Source organism: Lepisosteus platostomus, chromosome 4, assembly GCF_059453375.1.
Source record: "Lepisosteus platostomus isolate fLepPlt1 chromosome 4, fLepPlt1.hap1, whole genome shotgun sequence".
NCBI classification, from domain to species: domain Eukaryota; kingdom Metazoa; phylum Chordata; class Actinopteri; order Semionotiformes; family Lepisosteidae; genus Lepisosteus; species Lepisosteus platostomus.
The window spans coordinates 31,509,789-31,534,631 of record NC_142614.1 but is presented as its reverse complement, the minus strand read 5'-3'; the positions used below and the strand labels follow the sequence as shown (position 1 = coordinate 31,534,631).

The window sequence follows — 24,843 nt, the reverse complement described above, 5'->3', positions numbered from 1 at the left end:
AAACCTACGGAATGCTTACAAGCCCTAAAAGAATTTGGCACTATGATAATATTTTCTTGGTTATCTAAACACCCAGTTACATAAACAAACTAGATGAAATTAAAGAACATTGTTTTATGGTGACTATTATACGCTGTCCACTGTAAAGAACACAATATTTTTGCAGACCCATTTTAACATTTTCAAAATAAAATCTGAACAAAAATCACTTTTTATATCTTAAAGAGCATCATTATGAAGCTGAAATGCAGCATGCATATTGAATTCGACCATCTCTCACATTTTAAAAGAGTGACTTACTTCTAGCCAAGACTTATAATTACTCATTTCTGAATATGTAAACTGTAAAATATGGTTTATTCTTTCTAATTTTCTATTTAAGTTGTTATGTTGTCTTGCTGCAAGCTAAACCTCGGGTACAGTTCTTTACATATGGGCTCACCCTCAAACGGTGCTTCAGGAAAAAGTCCCTAAAGTTTAAACAAGTGGGGCAGGCATGATGTGGTTCTAATAATAATAATAATTAATAATTGCTTACACTTATATAGCGCTTTTCTGGACACTCCACTCAAAGCGCTTTACAGGTAATGGGGACTCCCCTCCACCACCACCAATGTGTAGCATCCACCTGGATGATGCGACGGCAGCCATAGTGCGCCAGAACGCTCACCACACATCAGCTATCAGTGGGGAGGAGAGCAGAGTAATGTAGCCAATTCATAGAGGGGGAGTATTAGGAGGCCATGATTGGTAAGGGCCAATTGGAAATTTGGCCAGGACACCGGGGTTACACCCCTACTCTTTTCGAGAAGCGCCCTGGGATTTTTAATGACCACAGAGAGTCAGGACCTCGGTTTTACGTCTCATCCGAAGGACGGCACCTGTTTACAGTATAGTGTCCCCATCACTATACTGGGGCATTAGGACCCACATGGACCACAGGGTGAGCGCCCCCTGCTGGCCCCACTAACACCTCTTCCAGCAGCAACCTAGTTTTTCCCAGGAGGTCTCCCATCCAGGTACTGACCAGGCTCACACCTGCTTAGCTTCAGTGGGTTGCCAGTTGTGAGTTGCAGGGTGATATGCTGCTGTATATAACAGCGGTTCTGTTGTTAGTCAGCCATGATGGTTCAGTGTAGAGAGTAAACAAAGTTAGAGGTGATGCAGCACTTTTCAACTGGGGAAAATACAGTTGGTGATTGGGCAGAAATTACCAGGTGAAGTGATTTTCCACACCCTGCAGGTCCCTGATTGGTTGGTAGTTTTAGGACTATTTCTAGATGTGCCTACATCCCTTTGCAAAACATTCAGGCACCAGCAGTGGACATCCATCTTAAAGGAGTATCAGCCATAGACCTGGACTGTATTGGGAAAGATTCTTATCCAAGAGATAAGGTCATCTCCCTCACTTGCTCACATGCAAAGACCACTAGGTCATCCAGGCACACACATTTTGTTAGAAATACTTAATATATCTTAATTCTAAGAAAATAATAGGCCTCATCACAACAAAAGTGAAAATGCATATTGCATATTACTTATCATATTACAGTTATAATCTGTACCTTAAAAATAATTGTGATGTCAGTAGATTTGCCATTGTGGTTATGTACCTGGCTTCATCAACATCTAAACATTTCTGACTGATATCTAGATAGGAAATTGTTAATTAAATTATAATAACATGTAAATACATGTAATTTCATTTTAAGTATGAAAAGGAAAATGTGTATTATGAAATTGAGGTATTTAATGTTTTTAATGCTTGTTAAACAGGTTTTGTATATGTAGAAAACGTCATTTCTCTAAACATTTTCATGGTGTACTGAAATGTAATCATAAAATACAGATTAGATCTGTCTCCTCTGCTTCATTTATCTTTCTGTTCTGTTAGAACTGGTGATGCTCACAGAAATTTTCACATAATTTACTTTTAGAAAATCACCTTTATTGAACTCCTTATAGTCATATCTTATGGAAAAGAAGTCATATCTTATGGGATTATTTATCCCACTGGATTCCAAGGTAAACTTTGAGTCAGAAAGGTCTCATTAATAACTTTATCTCTGCATTCAGTAAAGTAAATGTGGCATATTTCATTCATACAAATATCTATTGCATACACCTCCTTTTAGGTATTCTGCTATTAATAGTGATTTCATCTCAAGAGCAGAATGAAAAAAAAAATCCTCACAAAAGCACAGAAACAGCATGCTTTCCACTCTGCCAATATGGGATTTCAAACAGACGACTAGCGATAAGAAGTTTTGGTTGATGATAATTAATATTTTTAATATTCTCAAGCTGAGTCATCAAGTAAATGATAAACAGACCATTCTTCTTTCAAATCCATTAGTGATTTTAGGCAGTAAAAAGAAACAAAAAGTCTTAAAGAAACATGAAAAGTTGTTTCTCACTACACTTAATAGAACCTTAGCATATTATGTGCAAACTTAGCAGCAAAAACAGGGAGTTATACAGTAAACTTGAATGAGACATTTTTTTTTAGTAGTAGCAACAAAAGAAAGTATTTTCAGAACCAAGCAGAAAACTGCTGAATATTATTCTACTTTACATTTTAAAATTGTAAACATAAGAAATGACTCAACTACCCATGATTTGCATTACTCTTACTCTATCTTTATTACTCTTAGTGTATGTCTGTCATAGAACCAGTTGGTGCACTTGTGTTAACTTGGGTGAGAAATTTTCGTAGAGGTTTTCCCCTTAAGTAGAGAACAGCACTTATGATATCTATTTGTATGTAGAATTGCTGACACATGTGTTTTCTTTTGAATCCTTCGCATACATTACCAGATGTGTTATTTGTGAAAACGAATCATTAATCAGGACCACAATCCTACATCATCATCATCATAATGCTTGTAGCACCGACCTTGTATGGCCACGTCTGGTGGCATGGTTCCATTCCTTTAGTATAGTGGATGGGGAACCATCACCGATCTGCTGAACCTATGTGCGACGTGGGTGACCCGGTGGACTCCTCCAGGCAGGTGGATTGTGTCTCTCTGTTCGGAGGGCAACAGCGCATGCCATGGCGCAATGAGCAGGGGTGGAATTGTCGAGACGTGTGACATGGAAGAGTGCGTGTAGGCAATGGGCATCAGCGGATGTGATGGGCTCCAGGCCCATGCGAGCTGCAACCTCCAGGTTCCGCACAAAGTCAAACCAGAGAATCCTGAGAATTTGGCCTTGGCACCGCATGTGGAAGGACTAGAGTCTTTGTATGTCACGTGATTGTGGGGTCCATGATTCTGAGCCATTAAGCAGAATTGGCAGAACACAGGTTAAGTAAACTCTAATTTTAGTGCTGACCTGAAACTTCTACTGACACCACAGCCTCTGGAAGGATCTCATAGCAAGGGCAGCCATTCTGATTCTGCACATGACGTCAGGGGAACACCTGCCATCGGAGCTCTGTACACTGCCTAAGTAGGTGAACTTAGTGACAGCCTCGACCTTTTGACCCTGGACACAGATGTCTCCCGTGTTCCCCCCAGCCGCCAGGCTCTGCAATTTGTTTTTTTGCCAGGACACGTGCAGGCCAAGGCAGGAGGCCTCCAACTCGAAAAAGTCAATAGATCCCTGCAAGTTTGCTGGTGAGGAATCCAGTAAGGCGACGTCACCAGCGTAGTCAAGGTCCGAGAAATGATGCTCTGGCAAGTCAACGCCATTATTCTGGACTATACAATCAAGAATCCATTCCATGGCCCTACAAAAAAGTGCAGCCCTGTCTGACTCTGGAAGTGGTTATGAAACCCTTGGAGATGATGCCGTTGATCCTCACTTTGGCAGTGGTACCCTCATGGAGGTCCTTGATGAGGTTTAAAAGAAGGGCCGAAACACCAATCCCCCTCAAGGCCTTCCGCAGAGCCTGACGATTGACCGAGTTGAAAGCCGCTTTCAAATCAACAAAGGCAATGTGATGTGGACGGCTAAATTTTCTATGAATCTCAGACAAAAGCCTGAGGGAAAGGATGGCATCCATCGTGGAGTGGCCCGCTGTGAAACTGGCATGGTGCAGCCTGGGGGTGCGTACTAAACGGAACACTGGATCACATTAGAATGTTTCTGAATAAAGTGGAAAAAATGTGTATATATGTATTTATACATCTGTTGCTTGGAAATAGTATTAATATATAACTAAAATTACTTTCCAGTTACACCTCTTAATAATAGTTTTATTTAGTATTAATAATAAAGTTTATTAACGTGTTTATTAATAAAACTGTAAATTTATTAATAATAAAGCTAAATATATGCCTTTATTAATAGTTTGTAGAGCCTTTAGTAAGCGATAAAGACTTTTTAAATATCCTGGGATGTGAAGAGAACTGAAATTAAATATAAACATATTTAAATGGGGTGTATTTAATTTGTTCTGTCACATCTGGGAGTCAATTGAATAGATTTTTTGTACACTTTTGGTTCTTGGGGAAAGCAGGGATACTGGGGATTTGGTGGTATAGTGAAAAAGTTGTGTAGGCAAATTTAAATTTGGATCCGCATCTTGCTAAAAATATTTGTGACAGTTCTTCGCAACTTCCTTTCTCTGTCCTGTGCCTGTGATCCAATCATAAAGGAGTTGATAGATGGAGTGTGCCTCATCCCAGTTGGTAAAAAGGTTGTGTAGGATTCCATATGTCATAGTGATGATGCTGGTTCTTAATGGACTGGTATGCAGACCAAATGAGAGGCAAGCAAAATGCTGTTTTAAAATTCCAAAGGTTCCCAAGATCAGAGGAACAGTAAAATAAACTGAAATGGCCTGAAAAAAGTTGTAATAGATGTCTAAGTCTAAGTTTAGCTTTTAAGAGCCACACTTTTTTTTTTACTTGTAGATTAAATCCTCTCCCACATACCTTATATTTTTATTTCTGTTTAAAAAATAAAATTGCTTTTTGGAATTATTTACTAACTTTGCTTAAGAGTAATGTAGTACATGCCTTTGTCAGTAATTGTTTGAGATACCCATAACTAACTCACAATCTCAGAGAAGAGACATAAAAAAAACATTCTTAGATGAAGTGCAACAAATATAGCCTATACATAGAACTGAAATAAGAGTTCACTTATATATGAAAGATCTACATATGAATCTTTAGCACTTAAAAATATTTAATACAACATGTTCAAATTCAGACCCACATCTGCTGTACTCATTTGTTTTGTGACTAATTTTAATAGATAATTTCATTAGTAGTTATGTCATTTGGTATATTTCGGCATAAATGTAGTTCATAAACATAGGCATTCAGTTATATATAAATATGAAACAGACAAAATAATAATTCTATATTAACTTGGTTTAAATATTAATTTATTGATCAGATTAATTTAAATGTCCTGATTCAGAGACCCCTGCCCTTTGTATAAATTGGAACAAAAACAATGCTGAGTTCTTAGCACCATACTAAGCACAAGATTAGCTGGTTGTTCCACATGTGTTTTCATTGCAATTGAACACAGAGCTGGAGGTGATCTCCAGACAGTACCGTATTAACTAGTCCTGAACTTAGCTGTGTGCTAAATCTGAAAGTTTGTTTCAGTTGACCCAAACAGAATAGACTGATGTTTGGTTTGTATATTGTGTTTTTTGAGTAATGTGATATATTGTGTGGAAATATCTATAAAGAACAGTTTATTTATTTTGGACGTTATGGGGAGATGGAGTGTCCACAATAAAGAGTAGTTCTATTTTGAGAGCCAGGGAGGAAGGTGCTCTTTCTCCTTTGTTGTAATTTTTTGCAAGGATGTTACTTGTTATTCCTGTTGTTTCTATGCCTGCAGCATTATAAATAAATTCAGACCTTTATGTATTAATTTCTATTGTAGTCTAGATTAAGTTGGCTTTGGCTTGGTTTAATCAACTGATAAATGAACTATAAATATACAGCCCTAATAAAATATGAATCATATTAATATTCTGTTAAACCTGGACAGCACAATTGAAGACCAATCCTGACATACAAACTATCCTGACATACTAAGACCACCTTACTATGAACAACTTAACAGAAATCAGACAAGACAGACCACAACTCCAGAACTGGATTCACATTTAGTGACTGGAACTACCAGAAGTGTCATGAGACCCTCACTCTTTCTTGAGTGTTTATAAAAAATGTGAAGGAGATTATATGTTAAATTACTTATCACTTTAGTAAAAAGACAACAAGCACTGACTAATAGAAACCAGTTCTGGAGAATGCTGACACATCAGCAAGCAGAAGCTATCATTCTTTCACAGACCATCAGGTGCCATTGTTTAATGACCTGAGTCACACACCATACCAAATGCAGCATATTACCGATATGGTCTTGCTAATCACTGGAGACAACATACACTATGATTCTGCTGACTAGTGGCTACAATTAACCCATACCTGCAAGAAAAGGGTCTTCCTTGGTATCTTACTCAGTAACACATCATGGCTTTTTTTTTTAGTAGCCTGATGCAAGACTCCACTGCTCTGTAAAACTTCTAGGTGGTGCAGTGAATCCTTAAAGCAATACAGTTGCGCATGATTGTCTGAGAAATCATTTATTAAATGTTTATTAAACCATTTGTGCTTTCCTGTGCTAATCATACTATATGCATACTGTACTAGCAACAAACAATTTCAATAAGTACAATGATTACATTGTTGGAACAGGAAGTTGTTACAACATTCCTCCCACAGCTCCAAATGAAATGTACAGATGCAGCCATTCAAAACGAGTGAGGTACGCTGCGGTACAACGTGGTGAGCGTGTCACATCATAATGCATTATGCCGCGTGCAAATTAGATTATGTTAATAGTATCCGGCGGAATCACCTTGTAAAACCGCCAGGTAGAGCTAATAAAGCTTAACCTCTCATGTACAGCAATTGAGCTGTAACCAGAAAATACCCGGTTTCAAATCCTGATCACTGTTGAGGGACAATCTTTATCCAATCAATAATTTAAATTGTATACTCTTTAGACTTTTAATTTTAAACTGTGTACAACAGCATGTTATTCATTAAACATTAAAAAGTTGGTAAATTTTATAAAAGAAGATTGTTCAGTTGGACAAAAGTACACAACCTATCACCTTTATCATAAATATTTTAATTATACAGAAATGTCTTATGCATCAAAGTCTTTACTGAAGATATTACTAATAGTATTAATAATGAATGACCTTGGACAAGCTGTAAACTCAAAGTATTACCCTGGTCCACATTCTTTGTAACCGTCTAAACGAAATGACTTTATTTTTTCATTGACAAAAAGTAACACCACAGCATTTCGTTGATCCGATCATGAATTTATTTGCCTTGGCCCAGGCCACTGTACCTAGCTGCTTCAAGACAACCACCATCGTGCCAGTACCGAAAAAATCAGCCCCCACATGCCTAAACGACTACCGCCCTATTGCACTCACCCCCATCATAATGAAGTGCTTTGAAAAACTACTTATTCCGCACATTAAAGCCAGCATTCCAAAAACACTGGATCCTCTCCAGTTTGCCTATTGCACAAACCGCTCCACAGAGGATGCAATCTCTATAGCTTTACACACCACACTAACCCACCTGGATAAAAGGAACACCTATACAAGAATGCTTTTCATTTACTTTAGCTCAGCATTTAACACCATCATACCCATAAAACTTTCTACCAAACTCAGGGCTCTAGGTTTAGATACAACCCTCTGCAGCTGGATCCTAGACTTGCTCACCAGCAGACCCCAGACTGTCAGGATTGGCAACCTCACCTCCAACACACTCACCCTTAGCACCGGTGCCCCTCAAGGCTGTGTGCTCAGCCCACTGCTTTACTCCCTGTTCACCCACGACTGTACTGCTTTCAGCACAAACACCATCACCAAGTATGCTGACGATACCACAGTCGTGGGCCTGATCACTGACAACAATGAGACTGCCTACAGGGAGGAGATAAAACAACTCGCAGACTGGTGCCGAACCAACAACCTATGTCTCAACATCAGCAAAACCAAAGAGCTGATTGTTGACTTCAGAAGACAAGGAAAAGTTAACTCCCCCATCTACATAGAAGGGTCTGCGGTGGAGATGGTGAATTACTTCAAATTCCTAGGCGTTCACATCTCTAAGGACCTTACATGGACACTGAACACCTCCAGTCTCATCAAGAAGGCACAACAGCGGTTGTACTTCCTGAGAAGGCTGAAGAAAATACACCTACACCCACTGATCCTCACCAACTTCTACAGACGTACGGTGGAGAGCATACTGACCAGCTGCATCACAGTCTGGTACGGCAACTGCACCGCATCCGACCGTAAGGCACTACAGCGGGTGGTCAAAACTGCCCAACACATCATCGGCAGTGCCTTACCATCCACCCAGGAAATATACAACACCAGGAGTCTGAAAAAAGCCACCAAAATTATGTCTGACCCCACTCACCCCGGTCATAACTTGTTTGTTCCCCTACCATCTGGCAGAAGGTTCCGGTCACTCCAGTCCCACACAACTAGACTCCAAAATAGCTTCTTCCCCAGAGCTGTCAAGTTGGTGACGCCCCCACTCCCTTCCACCTTATTATGATCTCTCCTAACATCCTCCTGTACCCACAACCACTGTACTCCTACACCACCACACACACATGTAAGCCAAAATTGTACTGTCCCCTCGATAGCCCAGTAAAATTGTAACAGGCATAATAATATTTAATGTTAATTAACCATACTACTTTTAACCACACTATTTTTTTTGCACTGTTCCAAGAATTACCTTGCACTGTTTTTGTCCTGTTAAATTTTCTCTGTTTGCGGAATTTTGCACAGTTTTCGATTACTTGATTACATGTTATTTATGTTATGTTATTACGTTACTATTATTGCTATTGTGTAACTGTCTATTGTCTTATCTTCTGTCCTATTTATATACTGCACCTGAGTGACTAATGAGAAACACTTTTCATTATACTATGCACCTGTGTAAGTTTAATGACAATAAAGTTGAATTGAATTGAATGATCAGGTGTCTTGCAGAGATAGGCATAGTACGTAATTCAGGCTTTATGAACTCACACCTGGGACTCGATTAATTAGAGTTATTAATTATTCATAAAGCCTGAATTACATACTATGCCTACGCCTGCGAAACACCTTTGCTAGTTAATGCTACTTCACTTTCTCGGGAGTGATTTTTTAGGCAAAAACCAGGCTAACAGGCTTGTTTTGTGTTCTTCCTAAGATTGTTAAGCACAGTGTCAAAATGTTTCCATATGAAAGGATTCGTATGAAAGGCAGTGATGTCCTGAGGCATGTGTGTGGCAGATCGCTTTAGCCTTTGTCACCAATGAAACCACTAGATAACGACATATAGAAATCCCTACATTACAAACTCCAAGGGTTTCATTTTGTCTATTGCTACAATATCGACAGCAGTGTAGTTACAAGGAACATGTGAAATCGCAAACACGTGTTTAATGCCTTTATTGACTCACAATCTGACAATGCAATGTAAATTGTTATCTTTGTCTTCTAAGTTCCTTATTTAACTTTAAGAATAGCTTTCTCACCATTTAGATTTATTTTTCATACCATCATTAAACAAAGCAGGAGCATATTGTACTTCCTCTTGGGATCAAACGTGGAAAGATTAGATTGTAATCGTTTTTATTTTGTAAACAAATTTTATAAAAGTGTAATCTATACTAAAAGGTTGTATTTATTCAATACCACTTGATAGTTATATAAATAGAGATAAGAATTCAAGTTGAATTCTTATCAAGTTGAACTTTTAATCATTTTAAACTGTATTACAGCATCTTACACATTAAACATAAAAAGTTGGTATATTTTATAAAAGCAAGATTGCTCAGTTGGACAGTATAAAGCAAATATGTTTTTTTATGTTTGTAAATCGCTTTTCTTGCAAGTATAAACACAACATAAACTGGAATGCTACAGAACCCTAAAATGACAATACACACTAGCTGAATATAGTTGTGTCAGTCTTCTGTGATTTAAAATGCATTTAGTGATATTTAGAAATACCAACAAATTCAATATAGTGTTGATGATATTTATTATCAGTAATAATATAAGTAGCAGTTTTAAATTATTTGTTGTTATTACTAAATGACTTAGCTTCGAACATGTTGTGATATTTAGAAATATGAAAAATGTCAATATAATGTCCATAATATTTGCCATTTTAGCTGTTCAAAGAAATGTGTGTTAAAAGAAAACTAATGGCAACTGCAGGGCTTAATCTGCAGACCTCAGACATATAAGGCAGACGCTTATGCCATCACGCCACAGCCACAGTCACGTGGAAAGCAGTGAAGCAGCCATACACATATCAATAGAAAGTCTTATACTACTGTTTGTGCTACAGTATATGAATATAATTATGTCATTATTAATTAGATACGCGATTCCATATTATATTCCCTCTTTATCAAATTCTAAAAGTATGCTTTTGTTTACGCCAATAATGAGCAAATTCACAGAAAAGGTTAAAAGTCTATCACTTTTCACAAAGTATATAAACTTAATATGGTCAGAAGGAGCATGTAAAAATGTTTCCAAAATAACCACATGTAAGAGTTTGAAGCTTAAAATGTTAAGGGAGAAAGTGGAATACTGGTGTGTATTTTTTCTTTAAAATACCAGTACTAGCCATATACAGTTTACATAATATGTTTATGTTCCTAAATTAATATCGTTTATGACCATTAAATGTGTTAAGCTCCTCTTCTTATTATGCTTAGCTACTAACTTTCCCCTTTTCACTAACGACCAATGTACCACGTGTGCCCCTGTTGGTCATTTTGGCCAGCCAATCACGTACTGCGATAAGCCATGGTAGCTTGTGGGTTTGTACCATGCAGTTTGAGTTGCTGCATCTGTATAACACTCATTATTGTATCACAGTACTGTAAAACACTTATAGAATTAGTATTTACATACAGTATACAGAATCATTAGTAATTGTGTATAAACAGTAATTAGAAAACAGATTTTAATTATAACAAATATACATATTATTCAGTGGCATTAAAATATATGGAAATAAATATAATTCAATTTCCATAGTTGTGAATATATTATATATTTTACATACTATATTATTGTGAGAGAATCGCAATTACATTCTCCATTGTATTAACACTTACAACATATACACATTTTTAAAACAAATCTGGGGAGTTATCAACCCTACTGTATTACATGATTTCATATGACATGTCTTTTTGGAATGTAACATACTGGGGGCTGGTCCAGGATCTTTGATTTGTTTTGTTAAACTGGTATTTGTTTTCCTTGGTTCTTGTGTACACGTGGGGTTGTTGTAGTTTTTACTGGTCCTTTGTATTTCAAGTGCTGTGTAGGGGTAATTTGTGGTATGTCCAGCATGGCATTCAGCTTAGAGGATTTTACTCTGCGTTCACCTTTGGAGAAGTTTGATAAATATGCAAGTCAGATATTTTGTCAGTAGTGGATTTCTTTAGTCTCTTGGTTTACCTGAGGAAAGCAGAGAGTCATCTTCCCTGAGCTCTTTCAAATCTAGATTCAAAACCTTTTTTAGAGAGTCACAAGAAGTCAGAGACTTCTTGTGACTTCAATGAACTACAGCAAGGCATAGAAATGGGGTATGTGAAAGTGCCACTACATGCTGTGCATTTACAGTCTCATGTTATTACTTGATGTGACCTATAGTATTACTGTATGTTTCACTTTTACGTATTTGAGAGACTTCAGAATGCTTTGACTGATGCATAAAAAGATGTAACATACTGTGTGCTGTGGTAAAAAAGCTATTGAGCAGAGAACATCTTTCCACCATCTTTCTTTCAAAAGAATTGCATATGGAGTTTATTCTTATCTGAGTAAAAACAGAAATATAAAGAAAGAGTTTAACAAATTAAAGAGAGATTGAACCCAATACTCACACAAGATGCATATTCATAAAGGATTTTGAGCTTCTGTTATTCTGCTTTATGTGGTCAGGTGTTTCTCATAAATAACTTTTGAATAGTAATTCTTGTGTTTTGAATCTGCTTACACAAGGCAACTGCTTTATTCAGGTCTGTGTGTAATTGTGCATAAACTAAAACAAAAAACAACTGAAGAATTTAAAACTGAAAGCAGGTACTAGATGTAGTTTAATTAAAAGTTGTGGTTGTTTTTACAAATTGTGATCTTTAAAATGTCTTTGGCTTGAAGGTTCTGTTTGTTTGTTTTTGACATCTGAAACTCAAATGGCATTTTAATAAGAAAGCAAAGGTTGTGGTGAAAGCTAGAAGGTCACCACTGGCACAATGGAGGAAGTCCTGAGTGCCAAAGGTAAGAGCAGAATTGGATTCTGGAATGTGTGCACAATGTTTGAAGCTGGCAGGTTAGCACAAGTCACAGTTGAGATGAGGTGTAATAACCTATATGTCCTGGGAATCATTGAGAGTAGATGGACTGGATCTGGGAGAACAAAAACACAAGCTGGAGAGACAGTATTGTGGTCAGGAAGGGGAGATAATAAACACTACGAGGGAGTAGCCATCATCTTGAGAAATGGAATTGAGAAATGCCTGATGGAATGGAAGCCTATTAATAGTAGACTGATTATGGCCAGAATGAAGGGAAAACATGCCAACTTAACTTTGATACAGTGTTACGCACTAACAAATGACAGTGATGATATAGTAAAGGACGCGTTCTATGAATAATTGCAAGTAGAAGTAAGAGCAGTGCCACATCAAGACCTGCTGATTATGATGCAAGACATGAACACCAAGGTGGGAAGCGGTAACACTCATATTGAGAGAGTCATGGAAAGGCATGGATGTGACATAATGAATGAGAATGGAGAGAAGCTGGTGGAGTTGTGTACTGCCTATAATCTTGTGATAGGACAGACACTTTTCCCAAATCTCGACTTTCTGAAGCTGACATACAGATGCAGCCATTCAAAATGCACGGTACAAACTCGTACTGCGGGCTACTACGCGTGCGCCACCGCGCCATGCTGCGGTACGTGATTGGCTGGCCAAAATTACCGACAGGGGCACTCGTAGTGCATTGGTCGGTAGTGAAAAGATTTAATCATTTAATCTCTTTACTGTGCACATTTTAATCCACTTAGTATTGGATATTTATATGAAATTTTACCACTAAAGGGAAAGTTTAGTAGCTGAGAATAAAAAGAAGAGGAGCATAACTCATCTGAAGGTCATAAACGATATTAATTTAGGAACATAAACATATTACTGTATGTAAACTGTACTGTATATGGCTGGTCTTGGTAGTTTAAAGAAAAAATACACACCAGTCTTCCATTTCTCCCTAAACATTTTAAGCATCAAAGTTTTATGAAATGGTCCCCAAATATGCGATTGCTGTATAGAATGAATTTTAATTTAAAAAATTTAACACGAAAATTAAGCTGTTTATGTTCCTCCACCTGAGAATATAGTCACTCGTTGCTACGCAACACAGAAACACAGCCACAAGTAACTAGCAAAGAGAAGACATTAGCTAGCCAATATGATAACTGAATAAATTATTTTTTTTGTTTATTTCTTTTGCACATTTATTTGAAGATTTCCATCGATTGTACAAGCACTTGGAAACTGTCCAATTCCTAGTTCGTCAGGCATTTTGTTTTACGCTCCGGGCATGCTCCCACTGGCACTGTCTTCTAGGATATAATGCCGGCGATTAGTTGTTAAAATTGGGCTTACAATAATGCCGCAGCAAACTCTTGTTTTTATGTCCACTATAACAGACAATCTCCCTTGCTTTTAACTGAGCGTTTCATAATTTCCTAAAATGAAAATGATTTAAACTATGCGACAGAATTCTGGGGTGTGCCTATACCAGAGATTATGGCACGGCTTCAGAATGGTGATTGACTGACACCATCTGACACCCCCCTGATTGGGGAAAAAAGACCTTCTGATCTGTTCTACATACCAGGAAGACAACAGAAGATGATTTTTTCTATTCGAAATCTTTGTGTTCTAAGTATCTTAAACTTTCAGCATAGCTTTCTCCCCATTTAGATTTATTTTTCTTGGGATTTTGGGATCAAACATGGAAAGATTAGATTTTAATCATTTTTATTTTTTAAATACATTTTAGAAAAGTGGAATCTATGCTAAAAAGATGTATTTATTTAATACCACTCGATACTTATATTAATGGAGTTTAGTTTAAACTTTTAATTATTTTAAACTGTATTACAGCATTGTACACCCGCTTAAAAGAGAAGAGAGAAAACACAAGCCTTCTTCAGGTGTGAGGGTCTTCTCTTCTGCTCAAAATGAAATCCTAAAATGTAATGTAGGCTCTGAACGGGTTCAATTATGATTTGGGCTTGATTGAGGTCGCTGCCTTTAATCTAAAATCCTGCTTGAATCCTTCTAAACTAAAAATTAGACACAAGAAGAGAAGAGGCTCTGGTGAAATTTCTCTTTTTTTCTTGGAAAAATATCTTACCCGCTGCAATCCAGGCACAGAAGGGTTAAAAAAAGTCATACAGGCAGGGGGAGGGTGAGTTGTGAAACTGTTACCTGGATAAAGAGGTATCCAGGTAACAGTAAAACGGGCGTACAGTCTGGGGAGATCACTTGTTTTCCATGTAATAGTTCCCTGGTTCCGCACCCCTTGGTGTTACTCTCTTTTCTCTCTCGCTCGCTCTCTCCCTCCCTTTCTCTCGGGCTTGCGCTCTGGCTCACTCACGCTCTTGGCGGGCTTGTCTTGTGTCTCTCTTTCGTCTGGGCACGGGAGTGCTGCTGGAAGGTGTTGACGGAAACACCTGATCATCTGCTTGAAAGATTTCAGTGCTTTGTGTATATTCTAATCACAGTGGGGGCAGGGTGTGTGGGAACAGGTTTGGTTGAAATTGCATTGGTGATCTATATTCTTCACACTTGAAACATTTTCTCTGAAAGTTTAGCCGATCTTGTTACAGCATGTTACTGTTTACTGTTACTGACCATATTAATTTTAAGTGCTTAATGCACGCACAAATATTCTTATGTCTATATCTTCACAAGGGAATCAGTGCGAATTGTAATACTAATTAAATGACCGCGTGCACTTTCCACCCCCTCTACATTCTCAGAGTAGAATAGGCTAACCTTCTTATCAAAGACAGTCCACCCTCCCCCATAGACAGGAAAAGTGCCCTCAGGTAGGGCAGGTAATATGGTCAGGAACAGTAAACAGTAACATGCTCAGAAGGAGCACGTAAAAACGTTTCCGAAATAACCACATTAAAGACTTTGATGGTTAAAATGTTTAGGGAGAAATGGAATACTGGTGTGTATTTTTTCTTTAGACTACCAAGACCAGCAATATACAATACAGTTTACATAATATGTTTATGTTAAGACTGACTAAAAGATCATAAAGTGAAGAATACTTTCATCCTTCAAGTGAAAAACAAGTTTCAAGCAATGGCAGACATGACAGACTATCATAAAATAGACACCGACACAATCGATGAGAAGTAGGAACTTCTAGGATCAGTGTATGAAAAGATTAGTGAGATCTGTCTGGGCTTTAATCAAAGAAAGAAGAAAGAGGGGATATCATGAAATACATGGTAAAGAAGAGATTTGAAAAAGAAGCTAGTAGATGCCAAGTCAGAAAGATTACAAGAAAGATACAAACTGCAATACAGGGAGAAGGTCAAAAGAGAAACAGGGCGTATCTGAATAACCTCACTAAACAGGCAGAAGAGGCAGCTAAGAAAGGAGAACAGGACAAAGATTGCCAAGCATGTATACGGCAAATATCTTGGCAGCAGTGATATCCCTATCAAAGATAAACTGGGAAAAGTATTGACAACAGAGAAGGAACAGGAAATCTGCTAGGCATAACACTTCAGAGGTGTTCTGAATAGGCCACCACCTATCGAAGAAGCTGCACTGGACTCCAAACCACATGGTGGAGAACTGTGGAAGAAGAGCTGAAGGCCCTGAGCCTTAGCTGGGATACCATAGTAAAATTGGCTAAACACAGACAGAAGTGATGGATCTTTGTTACTGCCCTACATGCGAGTAGGCATAATGGGAAATAATAAAAAATAAAGGTTGTGAAAACACTAACAAATCATCCTCAAAAAATACAAGGAGATTGAAATTATTATTTATTATTAATAAATTAATAATGTTACTGATATTCAGAAACATTATTATGCTTTGGTCTCAGTGGTCTTTTAAATACCACTTTGTTATTCTAGATTATAATTATAACATATATATGATTTTGTTTAAAGGCTTTGAAAGTTGTTTTAACTCCCGCATTGACAATATTCACATTTGTGAACTCTTTCATGTTTTTAACTTATTAATATCATTTTAAAATTTAACACATTGTGATTTATTAAATATATATTAATAACAAAATATGTCAATATAATGGAAATATTTTTATTTTTAGAGAAGGAGTCTTTATTTGTTAGAAATCAACCTTGCACTCTGACCAAGAACACGGGACCTTCTGGATGATAGGCATGCAGTTTTGCTACTGAACCAAAGCTTCACTCTGAAACATAGCTAAAACAGACATGTCAAAATGTTTACTACCTGCCATATACAGTACATTTAATATATTTATGTAGCGGCAATGCTTGTTAATAAGACAGAATTAAGCGTTGGTATGCTACTAAAAGAGGCCCCATCTCACCCTCCATCTCTGTGGTGCAGCCACAGAGAAAGAATTCATGCAAGCTGATTTAAGATGTTTTCTTGTGATAAGAAACAAACTCCCAGACCGGGATGCAATTAGCTAAGCCTGGCTATCATGATCAATGGTCATCCATTGGCGCCTATCAGTCTAGGGAGTGCCGAATGGACATCTGGACTGCATTCCTAAGTGTCAAGAGTAAGTGACTTATATCTCACCTTGACCAACCAATCAGGGACTGGCAGGGCGTGGTTATACCACGTGGGTCTCCAATGCCCGCCAAACTCTCAACCAATCAGCACACATCTGGGTCTTGATCAAAAAGGGAGCGCAAGCTCAGTTCTGAGCTCTCCTTGGCCATTTTCGCGCATCCTCAGAGACAATTACGTGACAACTGCTGTTGTCTGCAAAAGGACTTGGACTTTGTTCTAAGCGCGAGGCCGAGGATCCCGTACGTACTCAGAATTCTACCAACGTGAATGCTCCGCTTGATCAACGGCAGCCTACAGTTGGACCCTCGTCGACAACCTGAATAGCTTATTCAGAAGCAGGCAAAAGAGTGACTTGTGAGGACTCGCGGTCACACTCTGTGCATAGAGACATTCTACTAGCCAGCCGGACTGCTGGTAGATCCCCTCGGAGCAACGACTGCCCTGCCCGCTGCAGTTAGATTCCTCCGCCCGTCCTACTCCGAGCTGCACCTCGACTGGTTGGCCGGTAGCCAGAGGACGCCATCACAACGCCCATTGGACAACCGCTGGAACAGAGGCTGCAACAGAGCCTGTCAGCTGGTTTGGTGTTCGTGCCGGGAAATTCCAAATCCAAACACAGTGGATAAGTAAACCCCATGTTCTACATTGCGTCTCGAGAATTCAATTGTACCTCAACACAAGTTGTTATCAATTTAATTCATGAGTAATGTATTTACTTCCAAGTTTAGAGTAACAGTGGGTAATAACACTGATTAGCGATTTGGTAACCAAACGATATATATTGATATATATTCTCTGTTGTGTATCTCTTTGTGTTTGCATCTCTTCGAGATTATATACCTTGTATATTGATAACCCTCACCGTAAGGTCTGCCGCTCGTATCCAGGCAGACTAGTATATGTTTGGTGCACAGTTTATATTAATAAATGTATCTCGTGTATTGAACCCCTGTGTGTGCGTTGTTAGTTGTTCTGACGATTGATTTTCTAAAAGCCCCAAAGAACAACCTCGTGATTACTGCTACAATTAATAATTGTCTCAGTAAACCCATCAAACCACTACATTTATATTCCTAAATATTGTTTATGACATTCAGGGACATTATGCTTCTGTTATTTTTATTGTCAGCTACCAAAATTTCCCTTTAGTTTCAAAATTCCGTATTATATTCCAGATTATGTGTATTTAAAGACAATAAACAGTAGGGAAACAGATTAAATGAAGCAACTGTTTCATTAACATCTAACGCACTACTAGTGTCACCTATCTATAATCTGTGGTGTTTTGAAGAAATGACTTGCGTTTTGGTTGGCTGCATCTGTATAATTTATGTTTGTTCAATCATATGTTGTTTGTTGTTTGTAATTTGAATCTTGCAAGTGTTCATGAGAAATGCAGTTAAAACGAGCACACAAAACTTTCCCAAAATAATGATGCAGAAAATATTTATGAATTTGGTGGAATACTGTTTTTTACCTTTATTTTATTTTCAGCTACCAATAGAAAGCAAAAAAACAAAACACGATGTGTTAACTTCAGGTGTATGTATTATATAAATCCAATGATATTTATATTTATAATATATTTAATTATTTAATTACTTAATTGCGATCTTTATTGAACCAACCAATCAAAAACCATTTGATCAGCATTTGTCTTCTGTTCAGAGTACACAGTACACACCTAAGGAAACAGCCTTATAAAGATTAATCTTCTCAAGAACCCCATGACAGATAGGCATAAAATTATTTTAATGCTGTAGGACATTAGTATTTATAGATGAGTAAAAATAAGAACACATCAAATATATGCCTTTTGTTTGTTAAATTTAAATTTAAATTTAAATAAATTTAGAGGCCATGTCCTGAAAATAGAACACCAGAATTGTAATGTATAATATGTAAATCTTCAGGGTTAAAGTTGTAGCGGCAATGCTTGTTAATAAGACAGAATTAAGTGTTGCTGTGCTTTCCCAAATGAGGCCCCATCTCCCTCTTCATCTCTGTGGTGCAGCCACAGAGAAGCTATTCATGCAGGCTGATTTAAAGATGTTTTCTTTTGATAAGGGACAGCTCCCAAAGGGGGATGCATTTAGCTAAGCCTGGCTATCATGATCAATGGTCATCCATTGGCGCCTATCTGTCTAGGGAGTGCCAGATGGACATCTGGACTGCATTCCTAGGTGTCAGGAGTAAGTGACTCATATCTCACCTTGATCAACCAATCAGGGACTGGTAGGGCCGAGTAACCCACGTGGGACTCTGATGCCCAGGAAACTTTAAGCCAATGAATGAGCTGAAGTTCCTCCAGGTAAAAACAGGTTGTAACCAAGTTCACTTTATGAAACGGTCTAAATGAATGATATACCGAACGTATGTCCTCTTGATATATGTAACTCTTCGTAACTGATTGAATATATACCTTTTGTATTCTGATAACCCTCTCGATAAGATCTGTTAGGTTTATATGCATATTCTATGTATTCATAAATGTATCCTCATGTATTAGTACCTGTGTGTGCGTTGTTTGAGTTATATCGCATGGTTGGATTCTAAGGCCATCAAAAGAATCATTTTGTGATTTACTGCTACAATTAATAATTGTCCCAGTAAATACCCAAACCCTACAGAACTGGTGCCTTCAGAGAGCACACTACAAAGTATAAACAATTTTTAAGCACAACGATAATAGCAAACGGGGGACAAGAAGTGCAAAAATAGGAGACAAATTCTTCTTCAAGCATGCTAAACTGAATATTATACAAATATACATACACAAGAAGAAAGCGTTTATTCTGAGGACACTCTTGAGACTTTACTAAAGTGACAATAGCATGGTAATGGAGCCCTATGCGAACTCACTTGGCTGGTAGAAGTCTAAACAGCATGACCCCAATCAGAGCTATAACAAACATAGACCCATTACAGAGCTGCAGTCAGCAGAAAAGATCCAGTCTCAGCAGGCTGCATAATTACATCTTGTATTTTGTGGTTTGTCCATCAGTGAAGTGTCACTCTCCCTGTGGTTTAAAGCAACATGACACAGGGCTTTGCAAGAGAAGACACCATCTCTAACCAGGAGACTGTAATAACAGCATGTACTCAATGAAAAAGACATAATGGGAGATAGACCCCATACCAAGCCACAGTCATTGGTGCTCTTGACAGCATGAGTGGTACAACAGCAAGACAATGATAGGAACAAGATAACAAGGGTGCCAGATTCCATACAGACAAATGTGGTTTGAGAAAAAGAGACTGAGATACACAGCAGGACTACATAAATGGAGCAGAGATGCTGAATATAAATAATAAATACTGCTGGCTCCTGTAATTAAAAGGCATGCAATGTCAGATATATAAAAACTGCACTGAGGAAGTAAGAATTATTTGTGATCTTGGTTTAAATTGGTTTACTCAATCACAAAACATATTTTTCATTTTAGAAATATTGTCTCTGTTAGCCTTATTTAATCTCCATAGCATCTAGTGTTCAAATATTTGTTCCTACTAAGACATGTAACTTTTATATTCTTTAGGAAAGGTCTCCAAGTATATTTTTTAAAATTACTGTTTATTAAAATGTGGCAGTCCTTATCATAGAATTATTATTTTCTTATATACAGTAGTAGGTTTCTCATAACAAAGGTCAAGTGTATTTACTTTTTTGTTTCCTTAAGTAAATGTAACAACATTGCACATGATTCTGTAAGAATCTTTCAAAACAAAGATGTCAATGTTAAATAATGAGTTAAAAGATTCATACTGTGAGTACATATTGATGGAGACATACTGTAGATGGAAGAAGTTATAAAATGACTACAACATTGTGTACAGTGACTCAGAAATAACTGCCTATTAATAAATCCAATGCAATAATTGTGAAGAGAAGTGTAATGATTTTTGAATAAAAGGTAAAATAAAGTCAAATGTGACATGGTAATATGCTTACTGGTAAAATAAAAATAATAAAAATCAATGACAAAAACCAAATGGCAAAAGCATTTTTTAAACTTTAAGGATAACCCTTTTCCTAACTTTTAAAATTTAGGGAAAATAGCTGGGTGACATACTTCACACTAAATATTACAGTCATGTGAAAAAGAAAGTACACTCTCTTTCAATTCAATGGTTTTACTTATCAGGGCATAAATAATAATTGTCTGGTCCTCACCAACTTCTATAATTACTATAATTAAACAAATATAGCCTCAGATAACAGACAACACATAACAGATTTCACTATGTCATTATTTATTCAACAAAAAGTAAGCCAAAATGCAGAAACCATGTGGGAAAAATTAAGTACACCCTTACTGCTTCGATAAGAAATAAGAAGGTAATTAGCAGCCAGGTGCTGCTAATCAAATGCACTTGATTAGTTTATCATCAGAAAGTGTGACCACCTCTATAAAAGCAGAACTTTTGGCAGCTTGGTGGTCTGGAGTATTCAGGTGTGTGTTAACACCATGCCAAGGAGAAAAGACGTCAGCAATGAACTCAGAAAAGAAATTGTTGCTGCTCATCAATCTTTGAAGGGTTATAAGGCCATTTCCAAACACTTTGAAATCCATCATTTTACAGTGAGAAGGACTATTTACAAACATGAGAACATTCAAAACAGTTGCCAATCTTCCCAAGAGTGGGCGTCCCAGCAAATTCACCCCCAGGTCAATCCGTATAAATGCTCAGAGAAATCACAAAGAACCCAAAATCTACATCTAGGAATCTACAAGCCTCGGTTAACATGTTAAATGTTAAAGTTCATGACAGTACAATCAGTAAAAGACTGAACAAGTATGGCTTTCATAGAAGGGTAGCCAAGAGAAAGCTCCTTCTCTCCAAAAAGAATATGGCAGCATGGCTTAGGTTTACACGGTTGTGGAGGGGTGATGATTTGGGCTTGTTTTGCAGCCACAGGACCTGGGCACCTTGCCGAGTCGACTATGAACATTTCTTTATACCAAAGTTTTCTAAAGACAAATGTGAGGCTGTCTGTCCGAAAGCTAAAGCTTGCCCGAAATTGGGTCATGCAACAGGACAATGATCCCAAGCACACCAGCAAATCTACAACTGAATGGCTGAAAAGAATCAAGGTGTTGGACTAGACAAGACCTCAACTCCATTGAGATGCTGTGGCGGGACCTTAAGAGAGCAGTGCATAAATTAATGCCCTCAAACATCAATGAACTGAAGCAATGTTGTAAAGAAGAGTTGGCCACAATTCCTCCATGTTAGAGACTGATAAACTCATACAGAAAACGATTACTTCAAGTTATTGGTGCTAAAGGTGGTTCAACTAGCTAGTGAATCGTGGGGTGTACTTAGTTTTTCAAACATGGCTTCTGCATGTTGGCTTATTTTTTGTTAAGTTAATAATGAAATAGTGGAATCTGTTATTGTTTGTTACCTTAGGTTAGATTAACCTAATTTTAGGACCTAGTAAGGACCAGATGATTTTTTGTTATGTCCTGATATATAAAAACTTTATTTTTCACATGACTGTATATCTTAAGCAAAATGTAGAACTAACATAACAAGTTGCAAAAATTGTTGCTGAATGAAGGTAAAATAAGCAAAATACAATTTCAGCTATACGAATAAAAAAAAAGTTAAATGTTGTCAATATTACTGATTTTGTTCTTGTCAATATCATATTGCAATTGTATCATATTACTCTCCTACATTTAAATCTTTCCAAAAAAGCATAACTGGATATAATTTTTATTAACACATAACTCAAATATCAATCTGGCTTTAGTGAATACAGTATCTCTATACTACTTCATTGGTAATTGCTGGTTATTAAAAACTTTAAAAGCTGAAGTATTGTTTATTTTGTAACAGTCTTTCTCATCTCTGGTTATTATTACTTGTGTCACGGATGTCGGAAACAAATGCAGTTGAATGGCCAGGAGAGCAAAAAAGACTCAATGCGTAGCAGCAAAACGTGGGTTAGCCCGGGCTCAGGAGGTCAGATGATGTCGGGTAGAAACCTATGCTCTCAGGCCGTGGAGGAGATGACATGGTGCTAGGCGGATCTCAAGACATCCGAACCCTCAATGTTGAGCAAAGAGGAAAGGGTGACCGGAAATATATAGCCCCCAAACAAAAACACATCGGAAGGACAAGCAAAGCACAGGGAAACTAGGAACAGGACAGAATGGGGGCGCCCTCTAGCTGTAGAGGGCATGACAACTTGCTTTAGAGTTAGAAAAAGAGTTCAAGAAAACAATTAGTAGATCCTGAGGACCAGAACTGAGGAATATTGTTACAATTTGTAAGTGACAATTGAAAAGTCTTTAGACTATGGATAACACCTGGCTATTATCAACACTTCAAGTTCTTGGGAGCTTCAAAACAAGAAGTTTGATGAGAAGTAGGGGTGTGAGATTCAGTGATCAAAGCATCAGAAATCTCAAAGTTACCATAACTTTTACCTTGGTCTATTTTATTTAATAAGTTTAGAAAAACTTATTAAAACATTTAGAGCATAATTAACAGTCCAGGAACATAAAAACAGGTAGACAGGAGGGATGACAAGGGATAGAAAGGAAAAAGGTGAGAGCTCCTTTTCCTAATAATCCATAAAGATCAGATTGGAGTTAAGTATTTGAAATTTGTTTAGAGAGCTTGCTATTCTTTTTAGGAACTTCAATTTCCCACATGAAGAATCTCTCAGTTAAAAATAGACTCTCCTGGTTAGTGGTGTATTTTTAGAATAGGAGATAGGTTCCCATTCATTTTGTAGCATCTGGGTTTGCAGTGAAAGATTTAAATGTAGGTTGTATGCTGTTTTCTTTAGTCAGCTTTCTCTTCTTTTGGCCTCTATAAGGCCTATATAAGAGTTTGAATACTTTGTAGCAATCTGTAATTTTCCTGGGTGGTCAGGACATAGGCCTCTTGGAAGCCCTCTGTGTAAATTTGTAAATAGTGTAACCTGTATGGTGTATGTTTATGTTGAGTGTAGTTTAGTGTGTTTCTTGTCATAACAGGTCTGAATTATTACTCTTTTCACCAAAGCTACGGCAGAGAATAAAAAGCTCAGGTGCCTGTAATTATACCAACCACAAAGGTATATAAATTTACAAGTTTGGGGATATGATTATTTAATTTACTTATTGATTAATCTGTTCAGTTGTTTCCGATATTCACCATCTTACACTATTTGTAACAATCTTAAATATGAACAAAGGATATGTATACTGCTACAGATGTAGTAAAAACTGGTAATAAATTTAAACTGGCATTAAACAGAATTTCATTAAGCCCACCTTGTCTTACTCTACTTCATATTAAAAAGGGGAGACAAAATAAGAAGGAAACAGTGAATGCACTCTTAAGAAAATGGACCACTATTCACACTCCATTTACAATGGCAATGATACCTATTTTGTGCAAGCTATAAAAATCTGTTTGAAAAGAAAAGCCTAAATGAAAAAAAAAATAATTCAAGTAATAACAAAACTAGTCATTCCCATTTGATCCCTTTTACACTCACACATATTCAAACATATGCTGTCATCAAAATTGGAAATATTGAAATATCACTGGCCAAATTGTAAGGTGGCATGCTGTGTTTTCTCTTTTTTAGAGCAACCAACAGAACTTTGGTTTGGAGTGGTCACATACCACTCATAAGTGACCATGTTTGTATGTTGTCACAATAAGGAATATCCCAATCATATTTTCCTCTACTGACATTACGACTCTTCTTTACAACTTAAAGTACTATGCAGCAGCAATGAGAAAGCTGATACTACTAGAACAACTGCAAACCTGCAAAAAGGCAACTATTTAATGTCTCTGAGAAAAATGTATTTAATTCTTTCTGCTGATTATTGTGTAAATCTTTTATTAAAAAATGTAATACATAATCTAATTGTATTTAATTGTCTCTATATTAATATTTAATGAATAAATAAATGTATAGAGATACATTTCTCTAAATATCCC

At 37.2% G+C, this 24,843-nt stretch overlaps 1 protein-coding gene across 1 annotated transcript in view; it reads right to left on the bottom strand.

Annotated features, from left to right (window-relative positions):
- cntnap3 (contactin associated protein family member 3) overlaps nucleotides 1–24,843 on the bottom strand; it is a 370,114-nt gene that overhangs the window by 127,588 nt on the left and 217,683 nt on the right. The window lies entirely within an intron of this gene.